This window comes from Crocodylus siamensis, chromosome 3 (genome assembly GCF_052110815.1).
Source record: "Crocodylus siamensis isolate JL-2025a chromosome 3, ASM5211081v1, whole genome shotgun sequence".
Classification (NCBI taxonomy): Eukaryota; Metazoa; Chordata; order Crocodylia; family Crocodylidae; genus Crocodylus; species Crocodylus siamensis.
The window spans coordinates 134,759,780-134,784,157 of record NC_143397.1 but is presented as its reverse complement, the minus strand read 5'-3'; the positions used below and the strand labels follow the sequence as shown (position 1 = coordinate 134,784,157).

At 39.7% G+C, this 24,378-nt stretch overlaps 1 protein-coding gene across 1 annotated transcript in view; it reads right to left on the bottom strand.

Moving 5' to 3' along the window:
* Positions 1–24,112, bottom strand: part of RNF182 (ring finger protein 182) — a 145,665-nt gene extending 121,553 nt beyond the window's left edge. Inside the window, exon 1 of the mRNA XM_090039254.1 lies at positions 23,976–24,112. The gene's annotated coding sequence lies outside the window, so the exon portion shown is untranslated. The remainder of the gene's footprint in view (positions 1–23,975) is intronic.
* Between the last annotated feature and the right edge of the window lie 266 nt (positions 24,113–24,378).

Sequence of the window (24,378 nt, the reverse complement as noted above, 5' to 3'; positions counted from 1 at the left end):
AAGCAGTGGAAGAGATTGCCAACGGAGGCTGTGGAATCTGTCATGGAAGTTTTTAAGTAGAAGCAAGACAAACATTTGTCTGAGATGGTTTAGCCAGGAATGATTCTACCTTGCATAGGGGGTTTAAACTAAATGACTTTTTAAGATTGCTTTCCGTCTTATTTTTCTGTAATTTTGGCTGTTCACTTGAAGAAAGGAACAGTTAAAAATCTGCTTCGCTAAAATCTTCTTACAGCATTTGTTATAGCTTCTAAGCAAAAGCAATTGGTAAAATGTATAATCGCTCTAGAATAGGAAAGTCAATGCTTAAAAACATTTTCTGTCACCTAAACAGGTGTCAAACCTCCTAGGTTCGTCTTCTCACAAGTTTATTTCAATTTCACTACATCTTAATACCTGTAAATGGCTTCAGTAAATTGTACACTTCCATTAACATTAGCAAAAATTATGTCAACTGCACTAACAATACCTGTCAGGATAAAAGGACCCCAATTTTTTTTAAATGTAAAGACGACAAGGCAGTACTATAGCTTCAGTGCATATTGTACTATCGTATTTGCATATCTTCTCTGTTCTCAGCAATCAGCTTAATGCAAAATAACTGTTCCAATGTTAGCATGTTCTATATCATTCTCTCTTCCTTTACAATTTGCATGGCATTCAGCAAAACCATTTATTTTTTTGTAAGCAGCTTAGTGAACAAATACAGTTTGCTTTGGTGCAGTATTTTCCCCTGGAATCTTAGGAAACACAGAATATAGCTTGTTCTTTTTGCAGAAATATTACTCTCATTCCTAGATCTGCTTGCCTGGAAAGTATTACAGCTTCACCCATATTAAATGCTGACATACATCTGAGTATACAAAATATCTACCCTACTTTCCCTGTGCTTGAAGATGGGTGTTTATGCCTGAAAGCTTGCAAAGAACAGTTTTTCCAACTATTTAGTCAGTCACATCTACCCAAAGAACACTGTCTACCCAGCATGCTTTTCTGAATGTCTAATGGCACAGCAAGTGTTAAAGCTTCATGTGCATTAACTTAGAGACCTTAAAACCATTTCAGTTGGGAGCAATTTTTGTAAAATTTGTAAAATACATTATATATATAACAAACCCTAGTAAAGCAGTCTTTCAGTATCAGTCACTTTGAAAACAAAAGTGCATCAACACTTGACATAAATCACTCCATCCATGAATGTAAACATGCTTGCTCTGTGGTTGGATTTTTCTTTTCCTAAAGAGCATATGGAAGCAATTACCTGAATGTAAATGTGATAAAGAATGGATGAAATGCAACCCAAATGATGCCTTATTACTTAACTTAAAGAGACTGGTCTATGAGATCAAAGTTCTTTAACACAGAGTGTAATGGACTTAGCTAGGGAGAAATGCTTCCTAGCTTTTGCATTAAAATATAGCTACATGTTGATGAAATAGCATGTAGATAAAACTGGACATTAAGAGTTAGCCAGAAACAAACCCTTGCACTAACAGCTTCACTTGCAAACAATTCCCAGGTGCTATGGTGTTTGTAGAGAGAAGCTTCTCTATACAGCAGAGATCTAGACATGATGGCGACAGGACAGAAAAAGCACTTTTTATGCCCCCTTTTTGGAGAAATCCCACCCTGAACACAGGAACACAGTGGTCACTGGGAGGAGCAAGGGTATAAGCATTTGGTCAGCACACATTGCAGTAGTATCTCCACCTCTGAAATCAATCCCCTTGTAATCCTATCCCTAGAAAATGCTATATTCTTGGAACGGAAAATACAGTGTCAGCCTTCTCAAAGCAAAATATGTTGAAAAGAACACAATGCAAAAAAGAAACCAAGACCCAGTGCTATAGCAGGGTTATATATAGACTTGGGAACCTCCCCACAGATTTGGAAAAACAAACATGCAGCACTTAACCCCTTGAGAACCAGTAACTGAGTATATGCTCCCAAGTGCTCTATTTAGAACCGCGTAGCAGCACTTACCTCTTAGTACTTCATGCATTTTGTAACAAACAGGCTTCTTTTCAACAGGGGGTCAGAAACGTTTTCCTAACTTGGACCATTTAATGCCAGTTTCCTCCCAAACAGCCAATCCTGTGTTAGTAGTGCTATTTTTCATTGACAAATGATCCATCCAATTGATTAAATAAATGATGTGCTCTAAGTTCTGTTATGTGCAAAACAAGAATTCCTTTATTGTTAACTTTTTGTCTCAATTCACCTGCACCACATTAACTGATTTTGTCCAACTGTTGTTTTTGATTGCTTAGGAAGTAAGGGGTATGGGCTGCTGTCTGGTGTCTATGAAGCATCCAGAATTTGGTAGACGTTCTCACAAATCAAAAACAAGCAAACAATAATGATAGGTATGCAAATCCCCCTGAAAGGAAGTGACTCAATACTGGGATTGTAAGCACTAATTAAAAAAGAAATATATTGGGAGAAGAAAATTGGATCTTCAGTTGTTGAAAGGATTTTAAATGGTTTGATTTTAAAAGACTGCATGTGGAATTAAGGCTGCCTACCTGTCACAGCATTCTCTCTTTAATGGAAATTTAAAGATGCTAAACTCTTTAAAAAAAAAACCCTCACTTCAGTTCTTGTTTTTTCAGAGTCTTTTGTTTTCAATTACATGCAATAATGGGAAACGTTTTGTAAAATAGCCCGATGCATGTGTCTCCAGTAAAACTTGTACATGATTAAGGTACAGCATCTGATTTTACATACTTGTAATAACACGAAAAGATTATTAAGAAAAACAGCAATTAAACCAGACACAATACCCTCTTCATCACTGACAAATGCTTAAGCACTGTTTATTGAAATGACATTTTATTTATTATTTATGCAGTGCCCAAAATGTTTTGGGCTCTTTATGTAGCAAATATAAAACATACTCCCTGCCTCGAAAAAACAACAGTATATAACATTTGCAGGATCAGATCTGTCAACTACTTTGTTTCAGAAAGGTTATTCACATACACAAGTGTTCATAGGATGTCATGTGTTTGCACCAACAGACAGTAAGTGTGGCAAGTTACAAGATGCAAAATGGGGGAAGAGAAAGGAAGATCAGGATAAATAAATAACTCCATGCAGCTTGCCTAGGTGAGCTAGTATGGACTTATTGTGATTCACATCTCATTTCCTTCCATCTCTCATGCTTGGCTTTTGATTTTAAAGATGAGGGGACAAAAAATAGAAGTGGGAAGGCCAGGGTCACAGCTCAATTAGCATTACACATGGAACAATCGATAGTAATGGCAATGGAGGTAGAACAGCCCTGAGCAGCAGTGCCCCCTTTAACAGAAGTAATTCACATTTTAAATCTGACCTTTCCATTTCTATAAGATCATCAATGTTCCATATCAAATTCAGCTCCAAATGAGAACAGACGGAGGGTACAATCCTGCTCTCGTGGTAGTGACTAAGCTGCCTGCCACTCATTTGAAGCATAACAAGCTCAGGCCCTCAGCTTGCAATGCTTTTTATCATCTCCTTTGCTCACATCCCATGGCTAATGGGCAGGTCAAAATAATTAGATCGTATGTAGGTCATATGAACTGGATCTCGTTTTGTGCTCTCCTGTGGATTGCCAGTCTAACACTTCAGGAAGTGCAATCTTTTTAAAGAGAAAAGGACTACTAAGCAGCCATTGCCACATTCAAGCAAATAGCAAAAAGAGATACTGCATTCAAAGCATAATTAGGGACCAACTTAAATCATGGTTTTGTGATTTTTGCAGAAACTAACAAAAACCGTGATCACTGTGAAAAATGACATTGACTGTGATTTCCTAGGAAATTAACCAAAAAAAAAAAGCCCTTAATAAAAATAAAACGTTAGCTCCACAGTAGGAGCCAGCAGTCCTTGCTGCTGCTGTGACCTGGTTTCGCAGCCTGATTGAGAGAGGAAGGCATTGCTTGGTGGGGTGGCATGAAGGGCAGCTGCCAAGATGGTGGCTGCCACCCTTGTCCCTCTCTACCAATCAACACGGAGAGGCAGGGCCACACTAAGGGCAGCCAGCAACCAAGCAACCGCTCCCTTGTCCCTCCTCCCCATGGTGTCTCATTTGATTTGTGAGAACAATCTGTGCCAAGAGGCGGGGCTGCCATGAAATGACCATGAAGTCAGCTCTTTGGGCCATGACCAAGCTGTGAAAATTGCTTTCTCTTGCCATGAGTTAGGTAGGTCCCTACACATCATGGGATCAGTCCCATATTATCAGGGAACAAATATGTTTCTATACCATGCGTTCATTTAGAGACTGGGTGATTTTGGGGAGATTTCTTTTTACTTTGAGCTTGCTTTTGGTGTCTGTCTGTCAGAGCCTGAATTCATTAAGTGAATTTTAAATTACACAGTTCATGTATTCCTGGATATGTCTAGGCAGCGCTTAGAAAGGAGGTACTGGTAGGTTGGAGGGTGGGAGGGACAACTGGGAAGCTAGCTTGGGGCAGAAGGATTTTGATTTTGAACCTTGGCCTATTTGCGCATACAATTAATTTTTACTAAATTTATGTTCTACCCATACCGTGAGTAAACCCAAATAAATGATGCCAAACTTGTACTGACTTAACAACTTTACTAACTTCTCTTTACAGCTTTAATTCACAACTTTAAACTCACCAGGCAAGATTCTGTTCATCACATAAGCAATTCAGACTGAACCTGGGTGTAATTAAGAGTGAGTCTTACAGGTAGGCCTGATTTGCAGAATATACTGATTGATTGATGAACTAAATGATTTAGACCTAGACCTTTCCAAAATTTGTAGTCATTCTGGGTGCCTCACTTTGTTTTCTTAGTTTTGGTTTTCCAAAATTTGTAGTTTTCTTAAATTTGAAATTTCTTTTTAAAATTCTTTAAAAAAATTCTTTAAAATTTTTCTTAAAGTGGAATTTCTTAAATTTTCTCAGGGGTGTAGGTTGTAGCAAATTTTCTACAACTTTTCTCCACAATTTTCTCCAAATTTGTTTCCTTAGATTTTGTTTTCCAAAATTTGTAGTAATTTTGGGTGCCTCAATTTGTTTTCTAAGTTTTCTTAGAGCACCTGATTTTCAGAAGGGAGGTGTGTGGGGGTGAAGTTCAGCCTCTTCTGAACACCTGGGTCCTTGTCTGATGTTCTGTCTGAGTTTCAGTATGCTTAGATGTCTCTCTCAGGAACCAGCATGCTTGATGAGCTACCCATTGTAGCCATACAATGAAAAGACTTTTCCTTATTTGAAAGAACCCAGGATCAAGTAAAGTTTAAAAGGTGTTACTCAAGGTACTAAGAGCTACAGGCATCCAAAACTGCTAAACACTATTACAATTAAATAGGAATTAAAGAGCAGCTGTACAATGAAAGATGTGTTGGTGAAAATGGCATGGGGGCTGGGGGAGGACCCCACACCCAGAGCATCCTCTGGGCTCCTGCTGAGATGCTGGGAGGGCGCTTTGATGCACTGTTGTTACAGCACATTGGAGCAGACTCAATTAACTGAATGTAGTAATCACTGCACTTCAGCAGCCTCCTGCATCTTGTGTATTGGCATTCCTCCACTTCAAAATGGGGGTGGGGTGGGGTGTTTGAACTAAAGCTCATCAAACAAGCTTTCGTTCAAGTACCACTGCTGCCATTATGAAGCATGGAGATGCTGATACATGAGACACTGCGACACTTTAATTAGAGTCGCTCCCCAGAGCATGTGCAAAATTGCCATCTGTGACTAGCTTTCCAGTGGTGTTCCAGTGCTGCTCCTTACCCTGGTACAGCTCTCTTTCCTTCCTCTCCTCCATCTTCCACATAGCAACAGATCCCAAGCTGAGTGGAAAGCTCCTCATGGAAAACTGAAAAAAAGGGGTGAAGGGGAAGTAGGTAACAGAGCTGCTGTTACCTTGCCAGACTGTCAAAACCCCTGTGGGGGTGGGGGTCTGCTTCCTGCTAGAAATGACAGGGAAACAATTTGTCACCATAGTGCTACTTAGCAATTCTGTTGATAAGCTCAGAGCCAAAACATATTCCATCTCCCCTGTGTTGGTACTGCACAGCAAGTAAGAAGGAAAAGCAGTAAACACTTTGGCCAGTAAAGTGAGCCGCTAGCACTCTGAATACACAGGGTGAAGTGCTGAGTTAGAAGATAGTTAGATATACAGGCTCATTTTTTAGAGCTGATATGCACTTTTGAATTGCTAAGCACATTACACATGGGTTAATTAGAACACCAGGTGCCAGTGGTGTTCCTATTGGCTAGAAGATCCTGGGAACAGCCAAAAGAGGATACTAATAGTCTAGCCAGCACCTGTGTTTAATTAGTTAGTCTGGAACAGGAAGGGTGCTGACAGGAATGCGCGCTGGCTTTTAAACTGGGTAGATTGCTGAATTGCTCCGTAAAAAGTTTTTGGACTTTTCCTTCTTTCTGTTTTGCATTAAATAGAAGTTAAGCAGCATTTTCTTTAAGGTTCCTTGTGACACTGATTTTCAGTCGCTTTTACTTGCATCACAAAAGGACTCACCTATCAGGTGAGGTCAAACTCATTAAATATTGGGGCCAATCCTGCAGACTTCACGCATTGTGGCATGGGCCAAAGGGATGGGGATATCATTCTTTAGTAGTGGAAATGGCCAAAGAAAACAAAATCACTGCAAGAATTGCTTTACAGGGCATTAACCCTTACTTGTTTGGAAATTAGCCATTTCATCTCTTTTAAAATATTTGTAGTGTTTGGGGTGGGATTTTTTAAAATAATAAAATTAATCTGCAACTTCTTCAGTGAGGAGAGTTTGAAATGGTTTGGACAGAAAAAGTAATAAGCAAAAGAGGTGTTTGCTGTCTGTACAGACACGGGGCAGTGAGCCAGGAATTCATGTGCTCTAAAAACCTGCAGCATCCTTATAGGCTCGGCAGTGCTATGCTGGTTAGCATTACAGATGAAAGGGACTTTGGGGGTTGTGATTGACCACAAGATGAACATGAGCCTTCAGTGTGATGCTGCAGCTAGTAAAGCGAGCAAAATGCTGGCTTGCATCCATAGATGCTTCTCAAGCAAATCCCAGGACGTCTTTCTCCCATTGTACTCGCCCTTGATGAGGCCACAGCTGGAGTACTGTGTCCAGTTTTGGGCTCCACAATTGAAAAAGGATGTGGAGAAGCTTGAGAGAGTCCAGAGAAGAGCCATGCGCATGATGAGGGGTCAGGATAACAGACCTTATGATGAGAGGCTGAGAGCCTTGGGACTCTTCAGCCTGGAAAAGCGCAGGCTCAGGGGCAATCTGTTGACTACCTATAAGTTTATCAGGGTGCTCACCAGGATCTGGGGGAACGTCTGTTCACCAGAGCGCCCCAAGGGATGACAAGATTGAATGGTCACAAACTCCTCTGCGACAGTTTCAGACTGGACATAAGGAATAACTTCTTTACTGTCCGAACCCCCAAGGTTTGGAATAGACTGCCACCGTGGTGGTTCAAGCACCCACTTTGAACGCCGTCAAGACACTTTTGGATGTTTATCTTGCTGGGATCCTATGATCCCTGCTGACTTCCTGCCCATGGGGCGGGGGCTGGACTCAATGATCCTCGGGGTCCCTTCCAGCCCAAATGTCTATGAAATCTATGAAATCTATGAACTCCAGCTCTGATACTGACTGCTACTATTGCCTAAATGAAAAAGAAAAGAGCATAAAAAATGGTCATTATATTTTCCATATGTTCTTGATTCTTTACCAACAGAAATGTATACATGAATATTTTTCATCCCGCAGGATCCCACAGGGCTTGGCAAACAATATATACATAGAAAGCAGATAATATATGCAGGCAAGGTTCTTGGGTAGATGTGATATTTTTTATTAGACCAACTGAGTAGTTGGAAAAAAGTTCTTTGCAAGCTTCTGGGCACAAACCCAGCAACATGGAAAATAATATATGCATGCATTGTAAACACATGCATATCAGTTACACATGGTATATGCAATGCAGCTTGCTAACTACTGAATTGCTCCAAGTGTCCTTTTGGATTGGTTCACTTCTCTTGCACACTTTTATGACCACATTATTTGTGTGTAAATAAAGACTTCCCTTTTCCCATCTACCTAATTTATTCCATGATGATAAAACCTAGCATTTGTGACATCATGATGGTCACTTCCATGATGAATTGGACTCGTCAGACACTGGACTATGCTCTTATAATGTGCCGTATTATTAAGTTTGTTTGCATTAAGTTGCCAGTTAATTGAATAACTCCCTTGTCTTTTATTGGAAAGAGTCCACAGTTTTATTAAGTTACATAATTTACAACCAATAGTGAAATCAATAAAACATTAACAAACATGTAACCTAGGACAAGCCTCAAATATTGATTTATTTAAATAGCCTGATAGGTCTACTGCTAGCTTGCGGTGCATATATAAACCCCACAACAGCATCCAGTGTTGCTAACTTTAAAAGACATACTTGAAAGGGGAGACAGACATGACCTACTTGGGGTTTCCTACCCTGTCTCTAAATTCTATGGGTCAACCCTAGAATAGTGAGGCATATTCCCAAGACTCACACTTCCACAGGTTATTCCAGCTACCTTTTTTCCGGAAACCTATTTTTACATATAAGTCTACTGTCCTATTATGAAAAAGAGAAGGGTATGCAGGGCTTGGTGTACAAACTAAGGGTTAAGAAACACTGAAAGTCCATCAGCACTAGCACTGGTTCACCAGCACTGGAGCGTATTTAAAATAAATATTTTAAATAAATAGTATTATTAATAATACACATATATATAAATAATAATATTAAAATGAAATATTATTTTAAAAAATTCCACCGCACAAATTGCAGAGGCTGGGTTTTACTTTCTTTGGCTGCAAAGGTAGTAAAACCTCAAATCTGGGAGCCCAAGCCCACTGAATTTGATTCTCCTTTTTACATTCTGATGTAAAGGCCTCTGCTTTTGAAGAAGATGTACAATTTCCCTGGTCAGTACCCCTGGATGAAGCACATGATAGCAGCAAATTAATTAATTAACATGAGTCAATTTTTAAAAAAAGTACCGTATTTTTCGGACCATAAGACGCACCTGACCATAAGACGCACCCAGTTTTTAGAGCAGGAAAACAAGAAAAAAAATATTCTGAACCAAATAGTACCGGTATACTAAAATATTTATTAAAATAAAGCAAAATACGGTAATATTTAACAGCGTAAACTCAACAGTGGTGTTAAGAACCATCATCACTTCCATTAACAAATGAGGAAAGACTTAGAGGCTCAAGCACTTTTCTAGTTTTCTTGAAACCCTAAAAACTCATCATCACTAGTGTCAGAATTTATGAAGCTCTGTTGCTCTCTGTGTGTTTCTCCTGCCATGACGGGCTCCTTGCCTGCCTGTCAGGGCACTGTGCTGCATCACATAGTCCTGGCCGGGACGTTACCTGGTACTGTACCTAGCTGCCTCCTGTTTCAACGTTCTAATCCTGTCAGTCTGTCAGTGTCACACACACACACGCAGGGGAGGCGTGCGCTGTGCCGATCATGTGACCTGACTGACTGACATTGAGACTCCAGGAGGCGGGACTTCCCCCACACACACAGCAATCCACAGCATGGGAACGGCAGCGGACAGAGGACAGTAAGCGGGCGCATGAGACTGCAAACAAATGTTCTGGGGTACCACACCTTCAGACCATAAGACGCACCCTCGTTTTCCCCCCACTTTTGGGGGGAAAAAAGTGCGTCTTATGGTCCGAAAAATACGGTATTCACTGGTCACGATCAACCCTGTGGATGGTGGGTTCCCAAGATTAACTACAACCAACATATTTTAAAGCATAATCAGTTCCTGTTTATACTAGGCACTAATATGTAATGTCAGGTAAATAACACATTTGTAGCACAGGAGTTCCCAAAGTGTTTATGCTGCGGCCTGGCAAACCGTGGCCTAGCAGTCACAGCCAACTGAGGCCGGAATTTCCAGCTGGAAGACAGTAAAGATACCCCCACACCCCGAGCGGGAGGGTGGGCCAAACCCTGTGCTGCTGCGGGCCCTGCGGGAGAAGCCATGGCCTCTCCGCCCGGCTCTGGGGGGGGCCACGGTTTGCCAGTCCGCGGCCACTTCCGATCCAGCAGCTGACTTGCCGCGGCCTGCCACCGGGCTGCGGCCTGGAGATTAAGAACCCCTGATGTAGCACATAAATGTTTTCCTATTGCAGACAAGGCCTCTGATGTCTTATGAGTGCAGTTTTCTGGATGGTACTGGTATATAGGCAGTTACAGAATTTATCCAACCTAGGAAGTTAGTATTTCATTATCTCTACTTGAATGTTCTCTACTTTCAAGACTATGAAAAAAACCACCCCAACAGACGATGTCTGCTAGGGAATCTTTATGCATTACTACAAGGCAGAATTGTATCAATGGTTATTTCACAGGTAATTTAAAACTAGACTTGAAGAAGTACTGAAAAAAAAGCAATGTAGGAAACTCCCCTGTTCTGGCAGAGATGTAGGCTAGATGATTTTATAGTTTTTTTTCTATCTTTGGTTTCAGTATATCTACAAATATATAAACATCTGGAATAATTAAATCAGAAGCAATCAACCTCAAAACTTGTGAGCCACGTTGTTCACAAAGCAGCTTGTGAGAGCAGGAAGACATAGGCCTTGATCCTAACATGCACATCATCTAAGTATCAACATAGTGTGGGTCTGACAGGTATGCGCCTCTCTAAGACCCTCCCCTTTGACTTTTCTTCCTCTTGAAAGGACAGAATATCTTGGTATTTTGGTGTTTACCTAAAAGATGTTTTTATTTTATTTTATTTTATTCTGTCTGCAGCCTTTATTCACGGATATCCGTCACAGGATCTTTGTATATTGTGTGGAAGATTTAGGCCAGACCTCTCAAAACCAAATTCCACTAATTAGGCTGATTGTTTTTGACCCTGAGTTGTGAAGAAGCTACAAAGCCAGATAGAGCTGCAGCATCCTTGAAAATCTGATCATGAATAAGCCTGCATTTTGTAAAGATCTAAACAAGAGCTTAAAAAAGAGCTCTTATTTGTATACAGAGTAGTCCCATTGCAGGAGTCACTGAAGTCACAAATCATTGCCAGATCGTACTGAGGTGCCCAAATATTACGTTATTTTGGAATCTATGTAGTCTTGAAGTATTTGGTATTACCTAAGAGGTATTATTATGAGAGGGATAATCTTAATCTTATATGTCTGTGGAGGTGCTCTTGACTGTGTTTTACTCCCTAAATTTAACTGAATATAGATATGGTTCACTCCTCACTGTGAAATCTATCATGACTTGTGTGTTAGGCTGAAATTGAGAAGTGACTCCTGCCCAAGAAAAGGTTTTACACCCTTGAATTAAATTCTTAATTTCTTTGTAAGCTAGATCCTAGAGCAGCCATATAAGAAAACATACACATTCTTTTTTTTTATAACTAAATAATTCATTCATTTTGAAAGAGCAGGATGGTTTCCCTTACAAAAGGGATGCCTGAGAGAGACTGCAATAAAGCTTCCCAGCAAATGTTGGGGGTCGGTCTGCAGAGTTCCCATGAACCCTATAGAGGCTTTTTTGTTTAACAGCCACAACTCCCCTTTATTAGATCACTGTAAGACAAGTGCCCTGGAGGGAGTCAGAAATGAATTGAATTTTGTAGATTTAAATGATTGTGTGGGACCATTTTGGTTTAATATATACCCTGGAGAGGTTTCCTAGTGGAACATGGGAACTTTATAATAAGAATCATTCCTTAGCTAGAGATCTTTATCTCGTTATATTAATGATTCACTGGGGGGTTACACTGGAAAATGAAGGGAAAGTTTTTGAAAAAGTCTATTTGATAAAATGTTTGCATGGAGCCATGTACTGAGATGGTCAACAAAGATTTATGGGACAGTGAAATTAAACTGTTTCATATGAGGGTTGCTGTTCCCACTGGGGATCCAAGGCATCCAATGAGATCAAAATCAGACCCTGCTTGAACTACTGTCCAGTATCAGGGTATAGAAAAGCAAATCACAATGGAACAGAGAGGATGAATACACTTGGAGTCAGCAAACTCATATAATGGAGCATGGCAAAGGAAATACAAAAACAGGTACACTAACTTCAGTAATAGCGGCTCAATTCTGTAGTCAGGCCTATTTTTTATAGTGTATAAACACATACTTTTTTTTTTCTACCTTGAAGTCTCATCAGCACTTTGGTTAGGTCTACATTTCATCACTTCACCACTTCTGTTTCCTAAGAGCTCCCTGAAAGCAGGGGATGTGGCCCTCTAACTGGGATCTCCTGAATGTATATTAACAACCTTTTTCCAGAAACAGCATTTTGGCTGCTGTAATAATGCTGTAAATGTTTTACCTGTAGCAGGTGATGGTGTTATGTGTTGTGCTGTGTCGGGGTTAACGGTAGTGTTATGAAGAGTTTAGATTTTGTATTTGTATAGGATGATTTGGACAGGGGATGATTCTGATTCAGGCAGGGGATTGGGCTGGATGACCTCTAAATGTCCCTTCTAGCTCTTCTTCTCTATGATTCTAATGCACAATTTTGTGACCTACGACATACCACAGATTCTGCTGGGACATGTAGGCAGCTGAGAGAGTATCTGACAGAGTTAAAAATTAAAAATTGCAATACGTGCCAAAAAAATCCAACCCGAGTACATGAATGGGTCAAATGATTACCAGTTCACTAGGTTTAATTATCAGGATATGGTATATCTGCATGAAATACAACACATAAAATGAAGCTAAAAAATAAGAATGACATCCTTACAAGCATCTACACTTGCTTTTCTTGGCAATATAGGGCAGATTTTCAAAGGAAGAAATGAGAATTAAGTTGTGAATTCCTGCTGAAAGTCAGTAGAAATTGGGTGCCTAATGGTTTTGGTGCCTTTTAAAATCTCTGTCATGAAGTAGAAATCATAAGTAAGGTGGAATGCACCCTTTGCATTTTGATGTCAAATTTCTTATCGTGATTGTCAGATGACTTATTGGCAGAATATGGTAGGGAAATGAAAAAAATGTTTAGGGGCTTAGAGTGAAGGCCACTGAGTTTGTGCATTCATGTTGCCCTGTTAGAGTGATCAAAGAAATGTCTTGCAGAAGTCAGGGAGGGACAGGCATAAGGTAGTCAGGAACTCTGTGCAGCCTTGTTCACGATCTACCTTTGCTACTACTGTTTTTAAAGATTCACCACACGTTTTCCTAGGCATTGGCTGTCTGATACTGCCTAGTGTATCCACCTTGGCTAGGCAGGTCCCTTCTGGCCCCTTCTTCAGTGCCAGCAAAACTAGTGGCCCTCATCCTCTTGCATTCAGGGAGTCAAAAAATGATAACTACTTTCTATAATCAAAGAAAGAGGCTCCTGTGACCTCTTTATCGCTTGCATCTGCTGCATTTTGATACAAAGCTTTAAGAAGAAAACTAGTCAGATTTCTTCTGAATGAAAAGATCAGGATTAATATCATAAACACAGCCAGTAGATATTGAGTATCTTGTGTGCTTATTTTAGTTTCAATAGTAGTGATGAGCACCACCCAGTACCTTTTGGAATCAGGTCCATTGTGAATGACAGGGACAAACTCAACCAAATTTCTACTGATATCCTATACAAGTGTGACAAGTGCATTATGTAGAATGTAATACACACTTTACTTATTATAGCTTTGGAAATAATGTCAGAGGAAGTGAATTTAAATTCTTCTAAATGCAATTAGAGTTGACAAGATTTCTCGTGGTGAAAGACTGGGTTAAAGTAAGAGCTAAAAGTTCTCATCCAGTTCATAAAGCCTTAGGTAGCTATTGGAAATATGAATTAAATTAATCAAAATGGGTAAAAGCTAATGATCCACTTGGGAACAAAATTAGCTCCTTAATGAAAGAAATGAAGTTAAGAAATTATAATAGAATATTAGCAGATGTGCCCTTTGGAAATTATAAATTTGCAAAACTCCTTTATGTAGATATTAGTTTGAGTCAAATTATCACTAAATCTGACCCTGGAGATGTGATGTGAATATATGTACTAGTATCTCTTTAGAGGAACGTGGAAACCCCCATCAGCATTTTCACTGAGATGCAAAGGGTATCAAAGAATGTTCTCCAGAGTTGCAGACTCAGGAACTTTTCATTGCATTTTGCCAACATCTCATTAATGATTTCTGCTCTCTGCTGGGGAGGTTGGATCCCTAAGACTAAAAATCCTACAGAAGGGTTCTTTGGAAGGATTCACATACAAATAAAGCATAAATCCTGCTCCCATCCAAATCACTCGCTGCCTCATTGATGACAGTTAAAATAGGATCTCTCAAAACTGAAGTGTAAAGACAGTTATCTTCCTAGATCAATTTAGCAAAAAGCAAAAGATGAATCATAGCTTCAAGATGTCAGTGTTAATGGTCATGGAAATGCAAAGAGACTGTTAAAGCTGTGACTAAACAGCATTTGTTACAAGTTTGTATTGCTGTTTCCAGCTGAGAACTTTTCATAACTATTTATGGAATGTTTAGAAACCACCGGGAGTGAAATAGGATAAAAACTAGATTGAAAGCATTCTTTCACATGCTGCACACATCAGCCTACAGCCATTTTCAGCATTTTGAGCCCTAGAAACTATTAAGTAATTTATAATATTATGTGATTGGCATGAAAAATAGCAGATAATTTTATTTCGTAAAAAGGAATCTGGCTCTAGAGGGCTAGATTGAGGGACTCTGGAAATGTAGAAGCAGTGATTCTTCACCAGGGGACCATGGCACCCTGGGGTGCTGTGAGATCTTTTTAAGGGTGCCACAGGGTGCTGTGCAATATTAGAACCATTAGGCATGCAAACACCCATAAATTATTCACAAGATAAATCCAGAGATTTCAAATCTGGTGCCCTGTGACCAGTGGGGTCCCCCAAGGCCCTACATTGAACACTTTCAAGTGTAAATTGGATGCTTATCTTACTGGGGTCCTATGACCCCAGCTGACTTCCTGCCCTTTGGGCAGGGGGCTGGACTTGATGATCTTCCCAGGTCCCTTCCAGCCCTAATGTCTATGAAATCTATGAAATAGGAATTCATAGTGCCAAAACATTCTGACCTGTTGTGGCCTTTCTGAGTTCTTTGCAACAGAAGAATAGCTCTATTCTTTTTTTTTTTTTTTTAATGTACAAACAACTAGTTGAAAACTGAGCTGGCATCCTCTGAAGGCTTCCCTGAGTCTAAAGAGGGCTGTCTAAAATAGCTGCCTAGAAGACTGCTTGAAGGCCAGTATCCAGAATGTTTTTTCAGCTCTTGCTATTTTATAGAAACCCCAATGCCTTACTTCTGGAAACAAATTAAGAGAGAAGGTTACCATTTTAAAGATGGCTTATGCACAACAAGATACATGCCTATTTCCTGCTTTGAGGACTTAAGTGTTGCGTAGTCGTGAAAATAAAGTCCGACTTCTATTTATGCATAGGATGGGCAACTGCCTTGCCAAAGTGCATCTATTCTATGCTGAAAGGCATCTCTATGCTCCTTTCGATAGATCACTAACTGTAAAAGGATCTGGCAAAAGGAAAAAACCAGTAGAACTCAATCAATCACTTCCACCAGAGAAAAGGAGAAAATTCCTAATTTGTACAAACTAAAATGAAAACAAAAACATTTTAGATAAACAGAAAAAGAAGGAAAGAAGACAAAGAAAAGGCCCAAAGAATGACAAAGTTTACCAAAACGGGCCTTCCATCATGTTCTAGACTAAGGCCAAGAACAGATGACTCAGGAAAAGAAAAACACACAACTAAAGGCAGTGAGACAAGGATAGTGACTGCAGTAATGTGATCTTAGGACAAATATCTAGGCATAATATTTGAGGTGTTGGTAAACAGATCTCAGAGTGGTTTATTACCCAGTTTACATAAAGAAAGATTGGGGCACAGAGAGGGACAGTGATTTGCTCTATTTGACCAAGAAATAAAAATTTTGATGTGCAGCGCAAAGGTGGACATTTTTCTTTGAGAAATATTTAATAATTAAAAAAAAAATGGCTCTATTATGAGTTCAAATGAAATCCCCAAATTCTAAAATCTTCTGCAAAGAAAAAAAGCAAAAGCATATTTCAGATTGACTGATGGTTTCCTTTTCCATACAACTGACATGCTTAATTTTGCCTTTTTAATTATTTTTTATTCTGAAAAGCAAAATGGGATGTTTCCACCTTACATTGTTAGACCTCTTTTGGCTAGTTTTCTTTTGATATAAAATCTGGGTGAAGTCAACCCTACTTTGTCGAGTATTTTGATTTCTGTGGAACTGAATAAAGTTCTCTTGAAATTCCTCTGATCTGTTCTGCCAGGAATAAAATTCAGTGAATAGTTACAAATATATCTCAGTGACAGCTGTCTGAGATATATAGAAATGAATTTTGAATGATAAGAATACATTATTATAAGAAGTTAATTTCATGTCATTGATGAGGCCAGTTTACAGAACATTCCTATATTAGACGGTATTAAATGAGAGATCCTATTTTGATTTAGCGCGCAGATTACTTTAGGCTAATTTCATAATTAGTACCTTCTTGAGAAGAGAAAAAAAATACTTAGAGGGACAGTTGCTGAAATCTTTCTCTCTCTCTCTTTTTTTTTTGCATGCTTTAGGAAAGAGCAATTGCAACAACGTCTTGTTAATTTACACTTCCCTCTCCTTACTTCTACTCAGTGCCTTACCCTCTGGGCCCTGGTTTCCTCCATATATATATATATAAAATTTAGGCTGATTAATTTACTGGAATTCATCAATTTTGGGTCAATTTCTGGCTTTATCATGGACTTCCCATATGTTCTCTGACAAATCATTTTACATAAGCTTCGGCTCTCCATGTTAAAACTGACAGTGATGAAGTTTTCTTCCTTATCAGTGTATTGTATGGACAAATACCATATTTTTCTCTTGTGTAACACACACCCTTTTGCCTAAAAATCAGCTTCAGGAAATTGGGGTATGCATTATATGTAAGGAAATACGGTAAGAGCTGTTTCTGTTGCTTGCTGGGGAAAGTGAAACTGAAGTCTGCACATGATCCATAGGGGAGGGGGCAGAACAATACGCAAGTTCAGCTCCCTAGCTGCTGTTATTCAGTTACTGCGAGGAAAGATTTTTCCCCCCCCCTTCAATCTACCTTTCAAAAACAAGGTGTATATCTAATTCTGAGGCACACTGTATACAAAAAAACCATGGTACATTAATACTTACAAGGCACTGAGATAGTATGGTAATATTGGCCATATCATGAAACGAAGACATTATTTCTGGCCTGTACTCTAATTTGGTACTTGTTTCCTTTGCATGTTGCCGAATTTCATAGTATTCATCTAGTTATTTATTGAGTATGGAGTTACCATGATCAGATATCAGCACCAATACATGTCAATATAAAGTCATGTTTATTATTAAGGATTTTCCACACTGTGATATATTTGTGGGAAGTGCAAAAGTAGGAGAAAACTTTAGTGAGAATAACAAACTTGCCCTAACCAGGCAGACAGACAGACAGGCAGGCAGACAAAACAGGGAGTGAAGAACCTTCTGGAGTTCAAGGTTTTATATTTCTTAAATACAGCCTCTAGGGGATTTTAGAGTTAGCAAAACTAGAGTGAATATGCAAACTGTCTCCTTCCTGTCATTTAAACACAATATATTCCAGAGGGAAGAGCTGCAGACAGGGCAGATACTTCAGCATAACTTAAAGCAGGTTAAGGACTACATTAATTTATGGCCAGATGCCAATGCCCCAAGGTATTTTACAGAAGCCAGAGACTCCATTTCACCTGTTTCTGTCCCTCCACCCTCTTGCAGCTGAGGATACAGTGAGGGTTGAATTGGAAAAGTATGGCTGGAAAGCACAAAAAATTGCTGTTCCTGGGCTGGTGGAGTGGTCCCTCAGAGACATTTCTATACAGTACAAGCTAAAACTACTTTGAGGTTTCTTTAATTTCTGTTGGGGTGCTTGGACATGCAAAACATTGTCCTGGTGTGACCAAGGAGTGGACAGGTAGCAGTGAACCTCTACAATGGAGTAACTTCACATTAGCCAGTATAAAACACTGTGGTTGAATACAGAGAGTTAAACATACTGAGGCTGAATCAATTCAGTCTCTTCTTAGATTAAACTGATAAGCAAGCCAACAGACATTCCCTTTTGATTCCAGAAATGCAGCCACATGCCTGCAGTGGTCCAGGCCAGAAGCTGGGGGGTGCTAAAGCATGCCTCCCTGCTAGCTGCAGCAGACAGCCTGGGCCAAGGCTAGCTTGCCCACTCAGTGAGGTGGGGTGTGCAGGGGAAGTGCAAAGCCTTCTTGGATGCTGGGGGACTGACTGTTACTTAACTTGAATGAGGAAGGGTTCTGGGACAGAAGCTCAATAAACCGATTTAACCTAAATCAGTTAAGTCTGATACTAGATCCATCCTGGCTTATTTTAAACCAGTTTCAGCCATTTTGAGAATAGTTTATGTGCACTGAACTTCTATTGTGTTACAGATTTGAACCAGTTTCTGATCACTTATATTGGTTTATGTGTAACTTCTGTCCCTAGCCTATCAGTGCAAACTACACAGGGATGGGTGCCATGGGCCTGCAGCTTACCTTTGAGTAGTCATTTGCCTATCACAAATGAGTTACTACATACTTACGATCTCCCTGGGACAAACCAGTTATCTGTTTCCTTTAGGTCAGTGGTGTAATTTATGTTGGTATATGAAACCAGATAAATGATACCCATGCAAATGTGTTGTGTGTCCAAACTCTTGTCCAGAGGGAGGGAGGAAGGAGAGTGAAAACCCACTTATGACTCCTGCTTTCTCCACTGTAATGTTCCGAGCAAAGCCATACCTGGCCTAACATGCTCTTTATGGAGGCTGAACACTACTTTTTCCTTTGCAGACATATAACAAAATGTCTAAAAGTTTGATTTAATGTTCACCATAACCTCAGTACTTAAAGGGCGTGTCTACACATGCATTTACTGTGCAGTAACTTACTGCTCAGTAAGCAGCTTTTAGACCAGCGTCTACATGTATAAGTGTTACAGTGCAGTAACACTGTGTGTGCGCCGAATTTGGAGTAAAGTTATTTCGAAGTCAGTCCACACAAACAGGGTTACCGTGCAGTTAGGCGTCTACATGCGTCTTACTGTGCAGTAACTACTTGGGAGTAAATTTGCTGCCTACATCATGCAGGAAGCAAATTTACTCCCAAATCAACATAAGTTGCCATAGTTACTACACTGTGCAGTAATTTTCAGTTACTAAGCAGTAACCTAAATTACTGCACAATAACGGTGCGTGTGTAGATGTGTCCAAAGTGTCTGTCACAAGAAGCATAAGATGCCTATAACTTGCTTGGAACCTCTTAGCACTTATGCACTGGTCTGAAGAAAAGCAGTTAAAAAGAGTCATTTTCACTGGGAAATGCTTATTGTCTGTTCTCATTAGAAACAACACTTTTTTTTAGTGAAAATTATTTTAAAAGGGCAGATAACTTACAGATGCACAAAGTATAATCCACTAAAGTGCGCACTGTTGTGTTCATCTGGATGCCCTCTGGGCAAAAATCATCAAGGATAACAAGCAGGCTAAATACAAATAGACATAATCATAAAAAATTACATGCATGATTAAAATATCTTTTCCAAGGCACTTTTACATTTGCAAATAAAAGTCTTGTTGTGAGAAGCAAAATGCAAATTTTCCATATAAAAAGGACAGGCAAAGCCAAATGACATCTTTGCCTTATTTGTAGCGACCTTGGGAGATTCCTCAAATCTGACCTCTATATCTTTTAAATGCATTGAATTGTCAGGAAAATATGTAAATGGTTTAGATGAGAATGTCATATGCAAGATATCCATGTCAGTTGATGGGACCTGATGTGGAGAGAGAATGAGAATAATGAGCAACAGTCTAACTGGATTCAGAGTGATGTGGCTCTTTCAGGCAACTGGGCCAGTAAATAGAAAATGCAATTTAAATTAGACAAATGTTACGTAATAAATCCAGAGGCAGTGAACCATGACAGTGAGAGTACATTTTACGTGGAGCAGTAATTCAGAGTGAACTGACCAGGAAAGGAATTTACTCTAGGGGTTATTTTAGTAAAACCCTTCAAGCCATCAGGCCAGTATATGGCTGTAGCATAAAAGGCAAATGGGATAGTGGGGTGAATAAGGGAGTAGAATATAAATCAGAAGAAGTGATAATATTACTGCACCAGGCACTGCTCTTCTTCATTTAGAATATGATGCTCAGTCACCTTTTCACATGAAAAGGGCATTACTGCCCTGGAGTGGGTGTAACTGAGGACAGTGAAAATGACTGCAGATTTGTTTTAAAAGATGTCTTATCAGGATGAGCTTATTCTCAGAGTAGAGAGCATGTTGCAGTGACTAAACAGAAGTGTTCAAATGTTGAAAGAGTTACAGGCCTGCCTGACTGCCTTGTCCTGAGTTACCTGTCCCAATGCACAAGAGAGTCCAGAACCGTTTTCTGTCTTTTTCCTCCCTTGAACACAATGTAACTTGTTGGGTGGAAGGGAGAAACTGTGGCATCAGTATGAGACTTTTGGGATTCAAATATCAGAAAAGCCCTGGAGTAGGAAAAATGGATGAAAACCTGGCATTACTGAAGTATATGGTAAAATACTGCCACTGAATTCAAAAGAATTGGAATTTCACCTAATTGTGAGGGCAGTGGTTCTCAACCATTTTAGACTCATTGTACTCCTAGTTGGACTCAAAGCACCCTTCAGAGAATGCCAGCTCTTAGCTTTCATTTGTTTTTTGATTATGGGAAAATAATTGAGCAATTCTTCTGTGGCAAAGAACATAGAAAACCCATAAGAGATCAGAATGGGATGCCCCTCCACTCTCATTGAGACTCACTGCTGTAGGGCCTACCACACTAGCTGGTTCTTCATACAGAATATGGTGCTTAGTCACCTTTTCACGTGAAAAAGGCCTTACTGCCCTGGAAAGGGCGTAATGATGATTACTTATTTGCACTGAATATACCACCTAACAACCACTGGCTACTGCATGGAAACAGACAGCCATGGCCAAGTGCATAGACCATTGACAGAAGTATGTATTTTTCTTTCACCCCCAAAAGCACATCCTCATACAAATTGCTATAATTTGGCAAGGGGTGTGAATAAGCACTAGACCCCCTGCTGGATTTAATGCCAGCAGTGCTACTGTGTATGGGTAATCACCATACATTTTACTGGAAGCATTTTACAGAGATTACAATTGCTGCTATTGCTATTACAACTAATGGTGACTGACCTTTCACTCAAGTGTAGGGACCTGTGTTGTGAAGCAAGAAGTTCTTTCAAGTCCTATATTTTAGTACCTGTGCCTAGCACAAAGATATCTAGCACAAAGACTTGTTAGAATTATGACACCCTGTGGGGAAATAATCTGCAAGTTAGTGCCCTGTACTTACTGCTTGGGAGAAGCCAAATCTGAATGCAGTTCTTGACCTGTAACTTTATCTTAGACCTTCAGATAATATCCAAAGGAATAACTTGCACTGGCGCATAAGGGGGAGGATTGCTCAAAAACCCTTGCACAGCTAATGTGCCCTACACGTATACTGCCAACTCTATACCAGGATTTAGGGAAAAACAAAAGGATCACCTCAAAATATTATGGAAGGATTAGCAGTGACTCTGGAAGCAAGACTGGGAAGGAACAGTCACAGATGTTTTTCACACTGTCCATATAGGTGGAGAGCTGACCACAGGATACCCCAATATGTTTCAACTCTGTACCAGAAGAGCCAGCTTTAAACTTGAAAAGGTAGTTCAGTCCTCAGAATATGAAGATCTTTCTGATTATACCACCAGCCAAAAGGACAGGAGGAGGTTTTGTGATCTAGTAATTTCCTCTCGGGATACAAACACATATCATATTTTTCCCAAGAAAAAGCCTTTTGTCCTGGGTTCCTACAAAGGCAAAGGTCCATTATACTGCTTCAAATCGCTCTGAAGTATACTGGATAAAATGAACTAATACTTTTTCTCAGGATATCCTGCTTTATGTCTGTACAGTTATCGCAGTTCATTCCAGGCACAAGCTGTCAGGCTGTGTGCTCTCTTTGGCTAGCTATTGGAAAAGGAGCAGAAATGCAGGTTGAAAGAGCTATGTAATATAAAGCACTGTATACACCAGTTTTAACCCGAGTCAAATCCTAGGACAATCAATCCATAGTCAAATGAGATGTCTGTTCATAACGTAGAAAATGAACTCAGATAACCAATGCATTTCACATTAGCCAGGAGTACACTGCCATCGCATAATAATTCATTTTGGCCCCTGTAGCCTTGGGTGAAATCTTGGCACTACTGAAGTCAGTGGGAGTTTGCTATTTACTATACCGAAGTCAGGATTTCATTTCTGGACTGGATTTGAAGCAGCAAATCTAATGCCTACAAGTTCTAGATCCCTTTATGAACTCCTTACTGTATGTTCCTTTCATAAAAGACAAATGAGCCAGACCAGAGCTGAAATCCTCATTATAAAAACATTCAGTAATATGGCACTAATACCCCTGATTCAGTAAAGCATTTAAATGTGAGTATAAAGCTATCCCTCTTCAGAAAAGTGTGCCTATTTTTAAGCATTAGCTTCAACTTGTTTGGTTGCAATAGGACATGTATAACTATCCTTCCATACTTTCCTAAACTGGGACCCCATGAAGGAGCCGTGGTCATATCTGACTCATCCATACAAACCTAACGCATGTTAACAGCCCTATTGATAATAATGGAACTAACTGCATAAGTCAGGGTCATAAAATCAATCTTATAAACTTTGAGCAGGATGTACTATTGGGAACACAAAGCTCTGCCTTCTCCTCTACCCCACAAACCAATTTACATTCAGTCACCTCCAATTCTGTAACTTTGCATTCCATTGCCAGGCACGTGACCAATGCTAATAATCAGGTGGAAGCCAATAATTTAACACTAACTTACCTCCAGTGAAACATTGGTGAATATATTCTAAGAAACCTGAAATGTGTCTCATATCTTATGATACATGCATCAAGTTTCTCTACTTTTTCAGCTTCTGCCACTTTCTCATTGCAGGACAGTACTGACATGTTTGAATAATTAGGGATATGTCAGAGTAGTGGGGGCCAACATTTTTGGTAGTTGTGTTTTGTGCCACAAACTAGCGCTGAACTCTCCTCGGATGCTACTCTGATCCCCTTCTCCAGCCTGATCTGCTGCTCTTTGATCTGATTTGCTGCTTTGCTTTCTGCTTCCTGCCTTATCTGCCATTGTGAGGCCTGCTCCACCCTGCCCCACCCCACAATCTCCCTCCCTGATCTCCCACAGGTGATGCACAGAGGCCCCCTGTGCCACTTGTGGCACCTGTATCGCAGGTTGGCCACTCTTGTGTAAGACAAATACATAGTTTATTTTGCAGGCAAAATATCTTAGAGTAAATGGGTATTTCTCAACAACTAGATAGCATTGGCTATACCCCTTCCTAATTCTCTCACTGGGTGATTTTGAGAAGTTTGCAGATAGCAGAAGAGATGCTTAAACAGGAACCCACTGGTGTAGGAGAGAGGGAGCTGCTAACAAGGTATTCTTCATAAAAAGTCCTTTGCAATTCACCTTTCCTTGTGGTTTGAAACATTGAGGGCACAATACAAAGAAAGATCCATCTCAGAGGGGCCCAATAAAAACTATAGCGATTCTGTGTCTGCCTAGTTTGTATTTTGGGGGAACTGGTTGGTTATGTGTTTTCAGCTGATCCACTGACTATGCTATTGTCACGTTAAAATTAGCTTAATACTACCAGGAGGCTTTTCTTTTTTTGTGTAACAAATCTAAACAAGTGAAATAAATGACTATAACCCCCAGGCCTTCTCCCACAATTCCCTGGTGATCCCTTTCCTTCAACACAATCTCAAAACAATTTTTTACCTTCAGATGTCTTCTGGAATGAAGTAATTTTGTTATCACTCATGAATTCATCACAAGTCTCATGGTACTTGATGTTTTTCTTAAACCTTCAGCTACTGGAGAATCTCAACTGTCATTTTTCTAAATTAAGGACATTTCTGGTCCAGCATTACTAGACTAAAAAAAAAATGGGAATATTATCACATTAGCTTAATGTGAATGGATTTACCAAAAAAAGTATTGTACATCACAAAAAATTAAGAATATGCCAACACAAAAGGTGATTTGTCCTTAATATATGATCATGTTGTTTAAATAAAAATAGTTTGATAATTTAATTCCTTGCCGCCTCTTAAAACTTGAACTCCTCCTTTGGGTTCCACTTCAGAATCGCTGTCCTCTACTGTTACTTGCCTCAGAGCAG